The sequence below is a fragment of the Protopterus annectens genome, chromosome 4.part1 (assembly GCF_019279795.1).
Source record: "Protopterus annectens isolate FY-2018-M chromosome 4.part1, PAN1.0, whole genome shotgun sequence".
Lineage (NCBI taxonomy): Eukaryota > Metazoa > Chordata > Ceratodontiformes > Protopteridae > Protopterus > Protopterus annectens.
Genome location: NC_056734.1, coordinates 245,502,968 through 245,524,410, shown reverse-complemented (window position 1 = coordinate 245,524,410; position 21,443 = coordinate 245,502,968).

The following is a 21,443-nucleotide window of genomic DNA, read 5'->3' as shown; positions in this document are numbered from 1 at the left end:
TGGTCAACAGTGTAATTCTTGCAATAAGTAGAATCACTTCAAAGGGTTTTGAAAATCAAATAAGGCAGATTATTTTATTAAAAGAGGGCATTTCAAAAAGCAAGCTGATCAATTAGAAAGCTGTGACCCTACTTTTTATGTTGATGGTGTGTCTGTGTTTGGTGAAACAGTTAATGCTGTAGATTTGTGGGCAAAGAATGATCCCTTTTGTACTGTTTGGATTTATGGGAGTCCTGTAGATTTCAAAGGAGATACTGGCTCAAAGTGCAATGTTATGTCAGCAGAAAAATTTGCTAGAGTAAAAGCTGCAAAACAACTTGATATGATAAAGTGTGAGAAGCTTGTTGCTTATGGTGGTGAGAAAATTCAAACCGAAGTCTCAGTAGTGCTTTCATGTTACTCTGCTGGTAACAGCTATGACTTGCAATTTTTCATAGTCAAGAGACATGCGCAGTCATTATTAGGCCTCAGAGACAGTTTGTAAACAGGACTGTTTTGACTTAATAAAGAAGTCCACCATGTAAGCCTACATGACAACAGCTCAAATTTCACCCAGACTGTTTTTTCTGAGTATGCTGATATTTTTGCAGACAAACTAGGCAAATCTCCCATTATGTACTTTATGAAGTTAGACCCAGAGATCAGCCCAGTTATCAGACCAACATGAACATTTCCAGTAGCTATGCAGAGCATATTCAAAGCACTAGCTAGACAAAATGGTGCAGCTAGGAGTAATTTGTCCAGCAGAATAACCTACTGAATGGGTATCCTCCATGACAGTAGCTCATAAGAAAAGCTCAGAAGATATCAGAATATGTATTGTTCCAAGAGACTTAAACAAAGAATTAAAATGTTCTCATCATCCAATGCATACAGTCAAAGACGTTGCTGCCCTCATACCAAACACCACTGTTTTTTTTTGTCTTAGATGCAAAGAGTTAATTTTAGCAAATTTTGCTTGACCAAAAATTTTCATTGTTTAACCATATTCGGTACGCTATTTGAAAGATACCTATTTCTTGAATGCTATTTCAAATAATTTCTGCCAGTGAAGTCTTTCAGCATATAATGGAGCAAATTTTTTTTCTGGCTATTCCTGTGCTATTATAGTAGATGATATTAGTAAGATGCAATAGTGAAGTCGAACATGACAGAAACAGCACATGAAATTAATCTTAAACTGAATCCTCAGAAATGCAAGTTCAGGCTATGAGAAGTTACTTATGTTGGTCACTTGTTACCAGTTCAGGTTTATGACCAGATCCTTCCAAGCAAACAGCAATTCTCAATATGCCAGCTCCAGACAATGTCCAAGCTCTGCAATGTTTTCTTGGCACAGTCAACTATCCAGGCGATTCATTCCAGATTTAAGCCAACTTTCAGCACCATTACAAGAGCTGACATGCAAAGCTGTAATTTAGTTATGGTCAGAACAGCACCAACGAGTATTTGATGTCCTGAAACAGAAAATTGCTAACCCACCAACTCTCAGCTACTATGATGTTCACAGACCAGTTATTCTTTCCTGTGATGCTTCTAAGTTTGGTCTTGGTGCAGTCATTCTTCAAGAGGGTAGTCCAGTCACCTATGCATCGAGAGCTCTTACCAGACTGAGATGCAGTACACCCATATTGAGAAAGAGCTTTTGGCAATTGTGTTTGCATGTTCAAAGTTGCAAGGTTATATTTATGGTCGACCTATCCAGATTGAAACTGACCACCAACCTCTAGTTACTGGTTTGAGAAAGCCTATGCATACAGCTCCAGCTAGACTGCAATGTATGATGCTCAAATTGCAAAAGTACAATTTCAATTTTGTTTACACAAAAGGCAAACTTCTTTATCTTGCTAATACTTCATCCAGATCTCCCAGAAAAAACACAGAGCAGCATAATAATGAACAACTTGATTTTGAATTCATGTAAGTGAGAAATTTTTCTTCCACATCTTGCTGAGCTAAGAACTCACATAGCTTCAGAAGCAATTCTCCAGAAGCTCAACCACATTATCGGTCGAGGATGGCCTTTGAAGCAATCTTGTTTATCAGTAGAAATGCAACCATATTTTCCATACAGAGGTGAGATTTGTTTCAGACAATGGTGTCATCATAAAAGTCCTAAAGTGATTGTTCCAAAGTCCTTGCAACCAGAGTACATCAAGATATTTCATCATGGCCGCCCAAGAATGGATTCTACCAAAAGAAGGGTGAGTTGAATAGTATTTTGGCCTTCATTGTCAAGAGATATTGAAAAAGTACTTTCATCTTATTCAGTATGTAATAGTGCAAAGCCGCATCAACAAAAAGAACCGCTTCAGTTAAGCCAGATTCCTGAACTACCATGGTCAACCGTAGCCACATATATCTTTGAGTGGAATGGTCAACATTACTTGGTGTTAGTAGACTCTTATTAAAATTGGTTTGAGATTGACCTACTTCTCAACCTAACTTCCAATAATGTCATTACAAAGTTGAAGTGACATTTTTCTGACGATGGTAGTCTGCACAGTGTTATTTCTGACAATGGTGCACAGTTTACAAGTCAGCATTTCAAGAAATTTGCAGAAGTGTGGGATTTTTCCCATATTTAGAGTAGTCCTGAATATCCTCAGTCAAACAGCTTGGTTGTACCTGCAGTTCAAAGTGCAAAATAGCTGTTAGAGAAACCCAGATGTGACAATACTAATGTTTTTCTCAACTTGTTAAATCTCAGAAACATTCCTCCTGATAGACATCTTGGTTCACCTGCCCAGAGACTTATGTCGAGCAAACCAGAACCGCACTACCAATCATCAGTAATTTATTGGTTTCAAGTGCTAAGAACAACAAAGCAGTGAAAGGCCAACTTTTGAAAAAAGCATTTGTCCCAGAAGTCTTACTATGATAAAACCAGCAACCTACTCCATTCTTTACAAAAAGGGAAGATAATGAGGATGCAGACATCAAAAGGTTTTGATCGCATCAGATTTGTGAAAAGTTTGTCAAGAGCTGAGATAATACATTGTGGAATCACAAAGAATGGAATTCAGATGAAACTGGAAACATTTGTTACCAGTGTCTGAACCAGTGTTACAGCATATTGCCTGTGACAAAGACCCTAGTCCTCAAAGTGACTTGTTTATTGTTCCTGTTCCAGAGAACATTCCGTCACCAATCCCCATTCCTGAGAAAATCCCTGAAACTCCTCAAGCAGAACATTCCCCACTGACTGTTCCTGTTGCTAAACCTAGTCATAACTATTATGTCATGAGATCAGGTAGCATCTCGAAACCTAGTACTTCCAGATACGGCAACCTGGACATGACTGTTCTTTTTCTTTATTAGTGTCTGTTTAATTGCATGCCTATTAAAATGTCATTGTTAATGTGAGACAGCTCAGTAATGAGGCAGGATGTAGATCAGAGTGTGTGATATACCTTTAAGAAGCTTTCCAGTGAGTCAGCACATGCATATAAGTACCGAGCATGTGCAAGAAAGAGTGCCATTTTGAGTGAGCATCCAGGGTGTGACCATGCAATTATGTAGTCAGTCAGTTAGTTAGTTTAATTTTAATGTTCCTGCCATCCATCTTGATGTATTTGCCTACAATACACTACTTAAACAATCACCAAGCCTCAATGTCTTCTTAATGCATATGAGAAGAGAGAAAAAAGGTATGTGTAGTGTAGCATTACATGTACTAGCTCCTGGTACATTCCAGATACCCGCAGGGGATGTATTAGGTGTGTCACAGGCATCAGCCTCTAGGATATTACATCAGTTTTTAAATGTAATGCTACAACATGCAAGGGACTACAACTGTTTCCCATGCACCCCACAGGACGGAGCAAGAATCATGCATTAATTTTATGCAATAACACACTTCCCTGAAGTGCTGTAGGCCATATTTTGCACATACATAGACATAAAATCCCCACCCAGTAAACAGAAAAGGGTACCATGCTATACACTGTCAGGTTGTCAGTAATACCCAAGGAATCATATACAATGTCCAGGCAGTTTTCACAACTCACACATATGGTACACTTACGAGCTATATACAAGGTTTGCTACAGGTGACACTCCACAAGGGAATCTACTGGGGGATGCAAGTTATGCACTGTAACCCTGGCTCGTAACACCCATGAGAAACCCACACAAACCCACTGAGCAAGCATACAATGAGGCCCACGTTCAAACAAGGAATATCATAGAACATGTGTTATTGCTCAAATGACACATCAGGAGGTGCAGTGCTGTATGACTCAGGCACCTCTACCCAAATAATTGCAGTCTGTGCCATGTTATACAGTATAATTCTCAGGAAACAGCTTCAACAAGGGCAGAAAGGGGGAGGTCCACAGTTTCAAGGACCACAGGCAAGGCCAGCAGCAGAAGCAGATAAAGATGAGGAATCTGGGGGAGAACCACCAGCTGTAGATGCTGCTGACAGGTGGAGGCAAGCACAGTGCACCCTGGCTTATGCTAAGAGACAAAGTATACCATACACACAGCAATCTAGAGACTGTTTTATACTTAATACACACAGTTAAATAAATTTTGTCAGTCTGTAAGTTCCTGTATTTAATCAACTTCTGCTTGATAACTTAATTTGAGGAAGAACGGTACCTTTAGCTGAGGGCTTACAAATCGTAAAATCAGGATTTATAAGCCATGATTTCAAGTCAAAAGTTTTACCTTTTTCATTTGGTATTGCATGAATGGAAAGGTCCTGTATAGAACAGCCTGGTTGTCCATTCACTGCGGAATACCAAAATACATTTTTGTCACCACCACAAGCTCCAGAAAGAAAAATATTTTTCAAAATTTTTGAAAAAAGCAGTAGTCAGGATAAACATCATAGACATTCAAAGATGACTAAGTGTAGCTGTTGTAAATATTGTAGATTCATCAATGATGGGCCAAATGTGTTAGTCAAAAAAATAAGTTATTCAAGCAGAATTTGATTAAATACAGGAATTTACAGATTGACAATATTTATTTATTTAACTGAGTGTATTAAGTGAAAAAGAGTCCCTAGAGAGATCCATTGCTAGAAATACCCTGTTGGCCTTAAGGTTAACTCCCCATTGTATCATAAGCTTATTGAATTATTTAAAAAATTGAAATTGAATTAATAAAATGTTTTTATTTCTAACAATGAAAGTAAAATGCAATTCCTGGAATCCGAAATCTTGAAGCTTAACAGTAGTATTGAAACGGATGCAGCTTTCAAGACATATAAACAAGAATATTTTAAAGAGTTTACTAGGGTGGACAATTTGGTAAAGAAAAATAAGACAAGAAAGCAGAAAATCTCCTTAAGGACAAGCTTGAGTATGCTGAGAAGAGAGCATACCCCAAACCCAGGGAATATAGTGCTAACAAAGTTCTTAAGTCCTATAATTATATAGGGCAGGACAATAGACATGAATCAATTTCTAGTCCTTTCACTACACATGTGGCAAGAATTTTTGATAATATACACAATGATGGTATTTTTATTCAATGACCAGAGACAATCCTTTAGACATGTGCAAGACAGTCCATCCCCCGTGATGCACAGAATACCCCCAAATTGTTGAAAAGAACAAGAAAGGGGAGGAACAAGAAAAGGAACTCAATGGAATTTTTTCTGATTTTTCTGTTACTACGCATGACAAATTTTGTAAAATTGTAGTAAATTATGGTTTTAAAGTATTTAACTACAGTCATTTGTTCCTTCAAATCGAGCATGTGCCTTTATTTAAAAAGGGTTTTAAATGTATTCCTTCTTTTAAACAGGACATTGTTCAACTGCTTATTCAGTTCAAAGTGTACATTAGACAGTTGAACTTCGTGATGTTTTTGGTAACTCCAAGCCACCTCTTTCAAAGGTTTCTTTAAAAAGGAAAAGTACTTTCATGCCACCAATTTGTCCTTTGGTTAATTATGTGAAAAGAACTTTAGATTGTTATTGAAACAAGCGAAAAGGCCTGTTGACAAAGCTTGTTGACAATTTGTAAAAACCTGAGAGAGAATTATATACCAGATTAAGGATAACAGGGACTTATGAGTCATGAAACCTAACAAGGGTGGGGGGGGGGCTGTGGTCATGGACTACTTTATGTATGCAAGTAAAATGTTGAATTGACCTCTATCCAGCTGTCAAGAAATGAAATAAATATGGCTATTGCAAAAATAAACCTTTATCTGCAGGATGTGGTGTTCCAAGGGTTCATGACTAATGAAGTTTTTGAGTTTGTTAAAGTGGAAAAACTGGTGATTCCTGTGATATTTGGAATACCGATGGCATTGGGAGCTAGATGTGTGCCTATGTAGCTAATTTAGTTTTAGCTGATTGGGAACACAGTTGTGTTTCCACTTCTCTATATTTTAAGAGTGTGTCTCACTATTATTTTCTTGATGATATACTCATTTTGTGGACTGATGAACCTTCCACCTTTGACTTTTTTTTTTTTTGGCAAAATTAAGTAACTCAACCGATTTTTTGAAGTTTACCTTTGCCATTAATAAGGATTCTATTAATTACTTAGACCTTACTCTCTGAAAAGATTATACTAACCAGAGATACATATCTAATATTTGCAGGAAGGAGACATATTCTAAATCTTTATTACATTATAACAGCAGTCATCCTTGTTATCAGAAAAATGCCATTATTAAAGGACAAATGATCCATCTTTCTAGACTGGTTTTAGAGTATGCTACATTTCAGACTGAGCTAAATTTGGTAATATGTTCCTGGAGAGATCTTATCCCACTTATTTAGTGAAATCACTAGGGAATGAGATTCTCATAGGGAAGGTTGAAAAATTTGCCCCTATTTTGATAACAAAAACATCCCTTGAGAGTATTGTTGACACCAAAACTGTAAAAGATGGTAGTAGACACAATAAATGTGGAACAACCACTTATAATTATCAAGCACTAAAAATTAGAGATATACTCTCTGATACTCTGGGCATGGTTATTACAATGGACTACAAGCAAATACTAGATGCACGCCCTAAGATTACCTACAAAACGGTGACAATTTGAAAAGTATTTTAAAAAAAAAACATTAGTCATGACGAACATCATAGACGTTTTCAAAGATGACAAAGTGTGGTAGTTGTAAATACTATAGATTTATTACAGCCCAAACAGTCCAAAGCAGCCCTAGAAAATGAGTCTAGTAAACTCCAAACAAACTTGCCCTTGATGGAAGGTAGCCTGAATTACCAAGAACACAGCAAAGTAAAATAAAATCTTCTCATTTAATTATACAAAGGTAAAAGTGAACGCTTTCACAGTGACAATCACTGCTTCGTCAGACATTTTTTTACAAGTCCCAACCACACTGGAAAGGTACACAGAAATGTGAGAACTGTGCCCATTGCATATATATAGAGGAATCCTCATTTTTCAAACACTCAGAACCAGGTCACTTTGGGAATTAAGAAATTCCACTAATTGCAACACTAAGAATGTTGTATATGTTGCTCATTGTAAAATGTGTTTTCATTTCTATGTAGGAAAAAACAACCACCACCTTAGAGAAAGGATTAGAGATCATGTCTATTGTACTAGGAGAAGGCAGGATTATAGTGCTTTAGCCAAACTTGCTTTGGCTAATAGTGAAGATCATACTTTCCTGTTCCAAATTCTGCAAGTACAGAACACTAGTACTAGATTGGGAGACTTGGTGAATTTAACAGAGAATCTTGAAGTGAAGTCGATACTGAGATTAGGGGCACATAGGGGACTAGGTCTTAATGATAATGTACCCCTGACGCCAGCCCTCACATCCAGGAAACTAAAATAGCCTCATGCACATTGGTCTTGTTATTGTTTAAATATAATAGTATGGGTGATATATACTTATATATATTCACACATGGATGTGCTTATGTATATCATATTGATATGTTACCAAGACTACCGCGGTGGTACGGCGGTAGTGTTTTTACCTCACAGCAAGAGGTTCTCCCGTTCAATTCATGGCATGGCTTGGGAGTGCCTTCTGTGTGGAGTCTGCATGTCCTCCCCACGGTTGGGTAGTGTTTCAAAAGACATGTGTGTGTAAATGGGTGTGCCTTCATTGAAGGTTGGGCGTCGAGCTGACGCCTCGGCTTTTCGTAAAAATCTACTGCCAATCATTAGCGGACTGGAGTTCCACTGTGGTGACCCCTTACCGGGAAAAGCCGAAAGACAAACATACTGATATGTTACCAAGACTATATTATACTGTAATGATGTACTGTTGCTTTAAAGAGTATTTTAACTTTGGATATAATTTAGATTAATTAATTGATACATTAACATGATTGGTTACTTTGAATTTTAAACAGTATTTATGAGTGATTGGGACTTGTAAAAAATGTCTGATGCAGCAGTGGTTGTCACTGCAAAAGCGCTCACTTTTACCTTTGCATAATTAAATGAGAAGATTTTATAGGTTCATAAGTTAGTACTAAGCTAACTGCCCTTGTGAGCCATTTTAAGCCTAGCCTATTATCCATTGTGAGACTCAAACCCTGCACCTTGTGTTTGTAAGGCAAACACCTTAACCATTAGTCCAGCCTTCCAACTTTTTGCTGTGTTCTTGGTTATTCCGGCTACCTTCCATCAAGGGCAAGTTTGTTTGGAGTTTACTACACTGTAGATTCATCAATGATGGACCATATGTGTTACTCAAAGGTTCTGACAAAACCCTAACATGTCCAGGTGTTTATAGTTGCAACACTAAGATGATAGTCTACATTGCAACATGTACATCATGTCCTGTGTTCTATATAGGCAAAACAATTAAGATGTTTAAAAGAACATATATATAAAAATATTTATGCAATCAAAAAATCCAAATTGACCAAATCTCTTTGTAAACACACAGTTGAATGCCCTGGTTTGAATACATTTTTACTTTTTGTGATTCATCAAGTTTATGTTTCCCAATGGGGAGGCAGTGGTGAATTGTTACTAGAATAAAAAGAGTTAAAATGGCAAATAAGACTGAATGCTACTGTTAAGACAGGATTGAATGAAATGCTTTCTGTTTTAACATTGTTATGAAGTATACATGCACTATGTTAGATTAATCATCAGTATTTAAAAATATATAAAAATATGTAATAATGTTTAATATTTTTCACTGGTAGTATGCTTGTACCCCATGTGGGACTCAAGCGTCATACCTTGTGTCTGTGAAGTGAATATCTTAACCACTGTGCCAATATGTAATTGTTAATTGCTACATTTTTATATAAATGTATTTATGTATTAAATATAAGGTTTTTTTTTTAGATTTTAGAGAGGCCACTAAAAGTTTGAATTATTTTCTTGATGAATGGTGCATTTTTTGGATATAGTATTGTATATAATGACTTGCACTTTAAGTGTTTTAATATCTCTGATGAAGTATTTAGCGAAGGGTGACAGCACTTAGATTCAATGAAAATATTTTATTTTAGTGGGCCTGGTTCTGGTTCTCTTGTGTATTTTTACATTCAGAAAAAAACAGTTTCTTAATGTGAATGTTTTTTGGCTGCCTTTTACCATCTTACAACTGTCTTGGTTAGCTGGAGGAGTTTGGTAGTAGTTGTGTTGCTGTTCTGTGTTCTATTTTACCCTGCAACATCTTTGTGGTTAACATTCCTGAATTTCACAATCTGCATTAAGTACAGGGCATGTAAGCGTGTCGTAAGGAGCTACACAATTTCATGCATAGTCCCTAGCACTGCAAGGATGAGTACTGAAAAGTGTTATTTGTAAATGGCTTGCATGTGTTGATGATTAGTCTGACTGCAGGGAACAATTAGTGTTTCACAGTCTCCCCTCTTTGATTTACACTTACTGAGGGTATGTCAAAGAGCAGAGACTTAACTAAATATCTGAAAGTACATTGACTGAGTTAGAAGAGCAATGTTCCTAATATTAAAATGCTTTTGTAATGACCACAGTTAATACCTCTTTCCTAGAAGTGTTGTACACATTCAAGAGAGTATATCAAGCATTGTATAGATGCCATATGCAATAAAAGTAAGATACTACTGCTGTTAGTAAAGCATAGATAAGGGAATGTGACACCATAAAAAAGAGAGCAATACACCTACAGTGATTGTCGTCTTTGTTTAACATTAGAGGAGGCAGTAAATGGGTATTCAAACTATGGCCAATATCCCAGTCACCCAGACGTTTACTGGTAAATGAGAAAGGACAACTTTCATAATTTGTTTCTGTTGTACTTTCAATATGACCTCATACAATGTAAAATGTTGAGTACATCTAAACACTTTTACACCTTGCTAATATGTATCATCATCTGGTTAAATATGGGAAATTATCTTAAATGATTGTTCTTAATACCATGGTTTGATGGTTCAAGTCCATACATATTCCTGTCACATGATAGCAAAGTTGGTGAAGCATTAGAATGTACATTTAAAGTACTTGTTTCAAAATGTGTCACTTTTTTCTTTGATCATTTGCATGCTGTTTGGTGTTTTGCTCTCTTCACTGACAGTGGTCAGTAGTAGTGAATGACAGCTCACTTCCTAAGGTAAAAACTGACAAACAATTTGGAATTCCATCAATAACAAAATTGAGACGGGCATTGCTATACTTTCCTCAACACTCTCAACAGTACTGAGCGAATAAATTCAAGCTGTCACATACCTATCTCTGTGGTATAAGATGTAAATGTACTGAGCTTATAAAAACAGTATAGGTGCTGCAGGGTTCAAAACCTGTTCACAAATAATTTACCGAGGGAGGTGATAATAAATGTTGACACTCAGTTTAGTGTATCAGTGTGTTGAGGTGGAAAACTCAAGTAATGTCAGTATTGAGTAAACCTGACAGACAAGATATGTCATTTTAACTGATTTTACAATTAATTCTGTATGCTGTGTGAGAAATGAAAGCACTTCAGCTTTTCCCCTGTCCCTTTTCCATTCTCATGACATTACATAAACTCCTCGTATTGTGAATTGTAGTGATGTGGCAAGGAGATGAGGGAAGGCTTAATGTGTCAGTGTAATGCACTAGTAGTTCTGCTCATTTCCAGATATATACTTTGATTCATTTCATGTTCCTTGAAATTTTTCTCCAAAAGCAAAAAGTGCATTACAGTGAAACATTTAACCTTCTCACATCTCCTTGCAACATCAGAAATGCACTTTCTGAAACACATTATCAGGCTTGTAGTTAATAACAAATGCTGTGAAAGTGGAAAGATAGCAATGCCAGTCTCAATTTTGTTATTGATGGCATTCCAAATTATTTGTCAGTTTTTACCTTAGGAAGTGAACTGTTATTCATTACTACTGACCACTGTCAGTGAAGAGAGCAAAACACCAACCAGAATGCAAATGGTCAAGGAAAAAAGTGACACATTTTGAAACAAGTACTTTAATTAATGCTGCCTTCTGCAGTCATGCATAATTTGGCAATGCCCAATCTGCTCTCACAGCTTAAGGAAAAAGAGAATAACAGGCTGCATTATGTAGCACAAACATGCCTGACAGTGGTATGTGGATGTCAGTAGTCTGGATAGCACTTAGTAAATAAATTCCACATATCAGATAAGTATCCATGTGGCACAGTGTATAATTGAAATGGACTGAGATAAATAAGGCAAGTGATGCAGGGTTCAAATACAGATTATTAATTTTACAGAAAAGGGTATGAATCCATATTTACACATACTTATTTTTATCACTGTATTGTGTAAAACTCAACTCTTTTCATTATTGCTAAGAGCATGTGAGGTGCTGTCTTTCCACTTTCACAGTATTTGTTATTAACTACAAGTCTGATAATGTGTTTCACAAAGTTCTTTTCTGATGTTGCAAGGAGATGTGAGAAGGATAAATGTTTCACTGTAATGCACTTTTTGCTTTGGTCATTGCTATATATATATATCCAGTGATTGGATTCCTTAAATTGTCAGCTTTTTTTTCCATGATATATTTTTTTCTAATTCATTTTGCATTTGTGCTACAATCAGCACAAAAATAGTTCCTGCCTAATGAAAAAGTGAAAAGAATTGGTGTAGTCTGCCTTATATAGTACAAACAATCCTTGTAGTGCTGCACATCCATTAGCACTCTGTACAGTACTTAGTGAAGAAATTCCACCCATTGCTTGCCTATGTCTGTGGCACATGGTGTAATTGCAGTAACTTAAGATAAAGAACATGTGTGATCAATGCCTCAAATCCAGCTGAAAGATAATTTTACAAAGGTTGTCAGAATCCCATTTCTCACTACATTTTAATACGCAATGCAAATCTACAGAGAAATAAGAATGATAAACATGTTTACTGCAAGCAATTTATTGTTAATGCTTTTATTACTAAACTTTTCTATTCAGTGTATATCATTAATGGTTCACATATAACCTCAAGCTAATGTATGTATAATTTCTTAAACATGACAGTGATGATAATTAATCCAGAATGCACTTGCATATGTATGATGGTCACAGTATTTTTGTTATAGCCATCATGACTCAGCACATATCCTAATAATGTATTTATGACATTGTCCCCTGGATTCAGCAAGCCCTGCATGGTGCGCAGGACTAGTGCGGGAGCTCCAGCAGGCAATATGTCTGCTGTGTGATCCAGGAATAAGCTGAAGGGACGTGCACGAGCGCTCCTGCACTAGTCCTGCACAGACTCAGCCCCTGTATGCAAATTACCCCAATTGCAGATGAAATCCATGAAAATAAGGTGAATTTGTGATCCAGAAAGCTGGAAGCTGGCCGTGCAGGACTAGTGTAATCTGCAGAAATGCACTCGGCCAGTAACCAAGTATATTTCTGCAAACTACACAACAGAGCCATGACAGCTCCAAATAAAGGGTGGATATTATGTAGAAAGTATGCCAATGGCCAAATATAAGGCCATTGCCATGGAAAACAGTTGCAAAAATAAAAAAAAAATCAACTTTTATTTTTTTAGCCGATCTCGGCTGTTTAAGCGTAGGGCAGCGGCACATAAATGGGTTCGGGCAAAAAAATAAAAAAGAAACCTAAAATAAGCATTCTAACCAAAATCACTATTTTGCCATTATACTCAATGGCAGGCAGAAGACAACATGGCCAGTGAATAGTGGCTGCTAAGGGGAGAGGCTCAGTGTGGGACCTGTAACTATGCATCAGCATGCAAACCTATGTAAATGAGGGGAATGATACTGCATCCCAGATCTCCCCTGCATGCTAGTCAAATCCCAGCAGTGTAAGAGCAGGAATAGCTTGGTACAAGCCTAGGAGTTAGCTGACATCATAGGGGGTGTCAGGCATACTGTAAGTGGATTGGAGCCCTGTGGCTCGGATTTGCCCTTAGCTTAGCAGAGCTAAGCAAGGGGGGTGTGTCTGAGGCTGCCTAACACTCTTTACAATGCCTAAGTGGGTGTGCACGCTGCGCACCAGGTTTTAAAGAAGAAAAAAATGTAAACCAGGAAATAGCAGCTCTGTGCAGATTTGAGCACTGTGTTTGCGTGGTGCACCCCTGGGCTTAACCAGGAAGGCAATGGGAAAGGAAAACAGTAGTAGGAAGGTAATCAAGGAGAGCTAGCATAGCTGGCAGGTGAAATGTATCACAATCAGCCAATTACACAAGCAGCAGCCCAGCCCAGCCCAAAACACTACTATAAACTATTCAAACACCTTTCCCTCTGGTTTTCCCACATACTCTACACCACTGGTGTATACAAGTGGGAGAATTTTTAACAAACAAAAGCAACAAAATGATAGGGGCTGCAATAGCTGTCATACAACAATCTGTGGAAGAGGCTGAGGGTGGTGAGGATGAGAATGCTGTTGACCAACCCACAGTGAGGAGACAGAGAAGAGTGTACAGACCCAGGGTAACCACAGACCCAGGGTAACCTACCAAGGGCTACATGAGCTGGAGATAGTGGAGTGCTATAGGGTGGACAGGGACCTCCTACAGCAAATTGTTGAGCTGTGCCATCCAGGCCTCACACACAGAACTAACAAAGAGGAACCCATCCCAGTGGATACCAAAGTATGTGTAGGCCTAAGCATACTAGCTACAGGTACCTTCCAAAGGCCAACTTAGGATATCATGGGGATCTCGCAAGCATCAGCATCCAGGGTACTCCACCATTTCCTGGATGCCGTGTCAGCACATGCCAGTGAGCACGTATATTTCTCCAACACCCATGAGGCATTGGCCAGCAATATGCATCTCTTCCACTAAAGAGCAGAATACCCTGATGTAGTGGATGTTATAGACTGTACGCACATATGCATCAAAGCACCATCCAGTGAGCGGGGTAGGGTCTACATCAACTGCAAGGGCTTCCCCTCCATCAACTGCCAGGTCATGTGCATTGCCCAGGGCATTATAATAAATGTGTGTGCTTGCTGCCCCTGGAAGCTCTCATGATTTCCACATCTGGCATCTAATGCAGCTGTACCAGAGATTTTCCAATGGGGACATCCCTTATGGTCACATAGGGGGATGCTGGTTACCTTCTGGAGCCATGGCTGATGACACCCATCAGAAATGGACACACCTGAACAAGAACTCTGTATTGAAGCACACGCACAGATCAGAATTATAATAGAGCATGTGTTTGGGATGCTCAAGTCACGGTTCCAGTGCCTGGACACATCCGGTGAAGCCTTGCACCACCTCACACCAGCTACATGTACTCAAAGTGTCATTGTATGTGCTATGCTACACAATATGATCCTGCAGAAACAGCTGCAGCAGGAACAGCACAGGGCAGGGTCACACAGCCCCCCACCACTGCCAAGGCCTGCACAGGCACAGAGTGACTCGGAGGAGGAACAACATGAGCCTGCCCCAGTAGACAGAAGGAGGTGTGCCCAGTATGTTCTGGCCTTGACAAAGAGGCAATGCATAGCAAATACACTGACACAGGAGGGACCCAGGGAATGACACCTCTCTCTGACTCACACATACAGTAAAAGGGATGCCAAGCATGACACTACCTGTGCTCAGCCATGTGTAGGGAATGTACTATGTGCATCTGACATAGGCAGCCCTCCAGCACCATCCTCAATAATGGCACACCCACAAGGTAAGTCACGCTCATTACCAATTGCAGAATGGAGTAGTATGTGTTGTTATCTGTATCTATGGCATGGATGTGAGCATGCAAGGGAATCAGGTTGCTGAATGGGATGCCAGCAGATAGTAAACACCTATAATGGTAGCATGAGATCTGTAACAAATACTGGTGTCACCATAGTAGCCAGTACTACACATGATGACAAAACCCACTGCAGGAAATGTGCTGGGCCACATGTGTGTCCATATGACACACATATGCCAGTCAGGGATGTTCACATACCCAATAACAGTCTCAGCCAGCAGAACAGGTGTAGACAAACAAAAACAAAGGCTGTGCTAAGGCCTCTGAATGATGCCTATGGGTAACCCCCCCCCAGGCCTACACAGACAGACTACATCAGGTCAGGCAGTGGGATATTAGTTCTGAAGGGTAGGAAGTCAGAAACTAATATGTAGGTCAATCAAACTTAAGACCTGTAGTACAGCGATATGCCTCTAGTCAGCATGATAGGTTAGAAAACAGAATGAAATGGAGTACCTGGCATACCAGTACAGTAATCGCAAATGTGTACAAGTATCAGGTGTGCCCCCCAATCCTGTGTAGCAATGTAGTAACAGTCATGTGCCCCCCCAATCCAATGTAGAAAAGAAGAAACAGTCTGGTGTGCCCCCCAGAGGAGTGGAGCACAGAAGCACAAAGGTGGCCAAGGTAGCAGGATAGATTGCAGCATTTGTGTAATGTGCAAGTATCTGTGTGTTAGGTTGGTATGTGTTGCATATTGTGTGAGAGTGGTCAGTATGAATGCATGTTGAGATTTGATCTGGTGGCCATTGCCCACTACTGCCGATGACAGGACCAAGTCCTCACAACTGCAGTGCCAAAGACAATTCTCCCCAGTATAACACATGCTAGCAGTAAGCCATTGTAAATGTATGGTGGTAATACATGTCACCATCTGAAAGCTGGACATGGCATGGCTGTTGGGCTAGATATACAAGCAGTACACAGGGAAAAGTACCCCAGACATACAGTATGTAATGTGTAACCATGAAATGGATACACCCTTGGAATTGTACATACAGGTATGCATCACATTATCTGGGCCTGTAGTAGGGAATACTGGTGTCGTCTGGCCGAACACTTGCAGATCACAAAGGTGATAGGACTGATATATTGGGAAACAGCTGACGTACCTGCACATGCCAGCATAACTGGAATGCCCCATGCATATCTGTGAGTCAGATGCAAGTAATGTCCATAGCACACATGCATCCAGCTCACCCAAACCCCACCCACAGGTACCTCTCTGGTCATATCCTTGCTGTTGGTAATGGGTACAATATGACCCCCACCTGTGTATGGCAATAGCAAAATAATGCAGCATGCAGTGCAGGTGTCCCATGCAGGTGTGTCCCTAGCTGTAAGTAGCACCCTGGCAGCATCCACACCACCTGATCAATACTGATAGAAAGTATTGGTATGAACACCTAGCACACCTACCCTGTCAACTCAGGGGAATATACTGTATGGCAATATGGGACTGTAGGACTGACAGAATGCAACAGCCTGCCACAGCTGGCCTGCACCACAGCCAAATGGCCTACATGCTTCTGCCGAAGGCCTGTTTCTCACACGTACTGCCAATACATGTTATGTCATGGACTCCCAAATAACAACATAATACACTCCACATAAGCCACATGCAAGGCCATGTGGACAAACCACAGTAACATGTCCACCATGTCCTACTGCATGAACTGTGGGCCAACACCAAAACACAGCTGTGATGAGGTAATAATCTTAGGGAAAGTATCAGAGAATGTATGCATAACGTATGGAAGAGGATAGAATAATAGAGTGGGGGGATGGGAGCATGGGCAGCATGGAATGTGCAAGATCCAACACACAGCCATGTGTACATACTATCCCTGGTTGCAAACACATAAATGTATGGCTACAAACCTGCCTGTACACCACAATAGGGGAAATGTCTTGACTTATGACCACTGCATCTGGGTAACCTGTGTGAATCTGTACAGCTGTGAGGTATTGCCCCAGCAAGATAAGGCCATACTGTCAGGTTGATGAATGTACAAGTATGGGATCCTCTACCAGCACTGTACCAAGGTGATGAACTGGATGCACAGACCCAGCAGCAAGTGTCTGCAGCTCCCACTCCAGAATGGCATAACTCTCCATGAATATATAGGCATTTGCCCACAATACTGGACACAGCTGCATTCACCCTTTTTCCCCAGGACATCACTGTGAGCAAGAATGTCCATCTGACAGTACTTGAGGACAAAAAACATCACAATGTATAACAGTACACATGTCTGAATATCTCTGCTAACACCAGTACCATGTAGCAGAAGCAGCACAGACAATCACCTACAGTACACACTATCGTTTGCATAGTTTGACCCCATATTGCCAATTGATCTACAGATATCCTGCAGAAACAGTTTGCTACCTATAGGTGTAAAACATGAAGTTCTGCACTGGAGTACAAACTACCTGGGATGGATCCACATATTCAATTCAGAAGGACATACTGGGCATGCTCACACACTTAAACAAATGAAGCCCATGTCTGCAAACAACAGTGGACCATACATATCTGACAGTTGCAGATGGTAGTGCATACACTCCTCAGTATGCACCAGTCGTGCTTTGCACACACACTAGATAAGAATACAGACATATATCCAAGGACAACACACTCTAATATGCCAAAAGTAGACATGCATAGATGTGTGGAAGAAAGTGACAGTGACAAAGAGCCTTCCATCATGAGACCTGTCCCACCCAGCACACAGCCAAATGGCTGCAACCACATGATGTGTAAATGTCACTCACTGTAGAAATTAGCCACTGGTTTCCATCAGCAATACAGACTGGGCAGCTGCGGTGGTGCAGTGGTTAGTGTTGCTGCCTCACAGCAAGAGGTTCCCTGGTTTGATCCTTGGCTGGGGTGCCTTCTGTGCGAAATCTACATGTCCTCCCTGTGGCCGTGTGGGTTTCCTCCGGTTTTCCAGTTTTCTCCCACATCCCAAAGACATGCTGTAGGTGGATTGGACACTCTAAATTGGCCCTAGGCTTAAGTGCATGCATGTGTGTGCCTTCTGTGGAAGGTTGGGTGTCGGGCTGGCAACTAGACACCGTAAAACTCCACTGCCAATCATGAGCTGACAGATGATCCGCTGTGGTGACCCCCTAACCGGGAAAAGCCGAAAGAAGAAGAAGAAGATCTATCAGCAGTACAGACTCGGTCATGCAAGTGTTAGCTGTGCAGTATGACTGTACAAGGCAGTAGTCAACTAGCAGTTGTATACACATACCTGCAGAATATAAACCTACTTGTGCCTGTGTGTGGTGTGTCAACCACTAGATGAATGGGTTATGGCCCATGCACATACACTGCCCTCCCCATAGCCCTACTATGACAAACTTGCTGCTGTCATCCACTTTGAAATACACCCTTGGGAATAGAGCAGCCCAGTCATCTCTGTGACGCATCCTAAAAGTGCATAATCCTGTAGTGTGATAAACTAGCTAGGTAGGAGTTCTAATCCCAGACATGGCAACTGTGTGTGCATGTGTCTCTGTCTGTGTAGGGAGCAATGCTTTTTAGGCTAGCCACACTCACTACAATTCAAATGTCCTACTTTGGCAAGGCTGCTGATGTCATTCACTGTGAAATACACCCTTGGGAAAGGTGTATCCAAATAATCTCCATGGCGTGTTCTATAACTGTGTAATGCTGTAGTGTGCTAAACTATTTAGGTAGGAGTTATAATCCCAGACATGGCAACTGTGTGTGTGTCTCTCTCTCTGTGTAGGGAGCAATGCTTTTTAGGCTAGTAACACTCACTATAATTCAAATGTCCTACTTTGGCAAGGCTTCTGATGTCATTCACTGTGAAATACACCTTTGGCAAAGAAGGAGCTCAGTAATCTCTGTGGTGTGTCCTATAACAGCATTATGCTGTAGTGTGATATAGTACTTTGGTGGGGTGCTATTCCCACACATGGCAAGTGTGGATGTTTGTGTGCATGTGTTACTTTGTCTGTGTAGGGAACAATGCTTTTTAGGCTAGTCACACTAACTACAATTCAAATGCCCTACTTTGGCAAGCCTGCTGATGTCATTCTCTGTGCAATACACCTTTAGGAAAGTTGCAGCCCAGTAATCTCTGTGGCACGTCCTATAACTACGTAATGCTACAGTGTGGCAAACTAGTTAGGTAAGAGTTCTAATCCCAGACATGGCAACTGTGTGTGTCTCTGTGTGTGTGTGTGTGTGTGTGTGTGTGTGTGTGTGTGTGTGTGTGTGTGTGTGTGTGTGTGTGTGTGTGTGTGTGTGTGTGTGTGTGTGTGTGTGCGTGTGTGTGTGTCTGTGTAGGGAGCAATGGTTTTTAGGCTAGTCACACTCACTACAATTCAAATGCCCTACTTTGGCAAGCCTGCTTATGTCATTCACTGTCAAATACACCTTTTGAAAAAAAGTACCCCAGTAATCCCTGTGATGCATCCTATAACAGTGTAATGCTGTAGGGTGATATAGTAACTTGGTAGGGGTTCTATTCCCACCTATGGAAAGTGTGTATGTTTGTGTGTGTGTCCTTGTCTGTGTAGGGTGCAATGCTTTTGAGGCCATTCACAGTCACTACAACCTCCAATGACCTTCTTTGGCAAGCCTGCTGATGTCATACCCAGTGAAATACACCTTTGGGGAAGACATACTCCAGTAATCTCCAGGGCACGTCCTATAACTGCTTAATGCTGCAGTGTAAAAAACTAGTTAGGTAGGAGTTCTAATCCCAGACATGGCAAGTGTGTGTGTGTGTGTGTGTGTGTGTGTGTGTGTGTGTGTGTGTGTGTGTGTGTGTGTGTGTGTGTGTGTGTGCATGTGTGTGTCTGTGTTTTCCATTTGTATCCTGTGTGGAGTTGAGTGTGTAACAACTGGACTCATTGTGGAGCAGGTTTTGCAAATTTCTTATATGGTGGCCCTATTATATGTCACAATGTCCACCTTACAAGGATAACAGATGTGAAATAGCTGAGAGCTGGGGTGGCAATCCATACCCCTACATGTAACATCAAGGCCTGGCAAACAAAGTTAGCAACCTTTGTATTACACAGAGAACACTCTCAACCCATATCTAATACACAAACACACTTGCCTAGGCAACAACTGGTATGTTGGTAATACCCTGCATATTGCCCACAGATAGTAACCATGGTGTGATTGCAGTGAACTACAGAGGGCATGGCACCCTGTCCATCAGTACAATATGCACATACATGCAGACAGTGTGCCTTCACTATATTCCCCACTGGATGCCTGCAACACCAGTGGTGCCATCAAATGTGACCCACAAAGGACATACCATGCCTTATACACATGCCCTGTATGGACAGATGCCACTGACACCAGGGAATACCTATATCATGCTATCAATGTGGGCAGGGTCAACCTGCTGTCCATTACCTGTTCCCGGCACACGAGCCCAGGACAAGCACATCTGATGATAAAAATCTGTGTACACGACATGGGCCAGACACCCCAGGAACAGTTCCACATGTCACTGTACATGCATGTGGGACATGTGCACATCCCAGACAGTGTCCATGTCATGGACTAAAGAACACATACATGGCAAGCATTGCACAGCAATTGCCACACACAATAGTTACCCAGGTGACTGGATGATGAATACAATACCCACCTGTGTGGGACAATCCAGACACTACACCCCTGAGCCACATTACAGACCATTGTCATGTGGCCTGATACCAAGGTATACCCTTCAATTAGCCTTATATAGCCTTCTGGCTCAGTCAACCGCTACACACCCATGAAGCAATGCACACATGTATGTCAGTACTGGCACCCTGCATCTGTGTGTGTGGTGTATGATGCTTTTGACCACAGTCGCACTCACTACAACCCCCACTGGCATACTGAATCATGCTGTCTGATGTCAGACACCTTCACATGCCATGTGCCCATATAACTTGTGGATAACCCCTGTGGTGCATGTGATACCTGCACAGTCCTGTATTGTGCAAAACTAACTAGATAGGAAGTGTATTCCTGACCATGCCAAGTGTGTCAATGTATGTGAGTCCCTGAGAGAGTGTGGCTGTGTTGATGTTGACACCTGTTCATGTGGACAGGCACGTGTACTACATCTACCATATCTCTATCATATCACTGTTGCAGATGTCACTCACCATCACATATACATTTGGACAGCACCTCAACATGTAAGCTATGTGGCGCATGCAATAACTGCATAGACATATGACAGCAATATATAGTCAGGGATTTGTTACCCTGTACTGGTAGGTGTGTGACACAAACATGCTTAAGTTTTATTCTACCACCCCATCCCTGACTTACTTTGT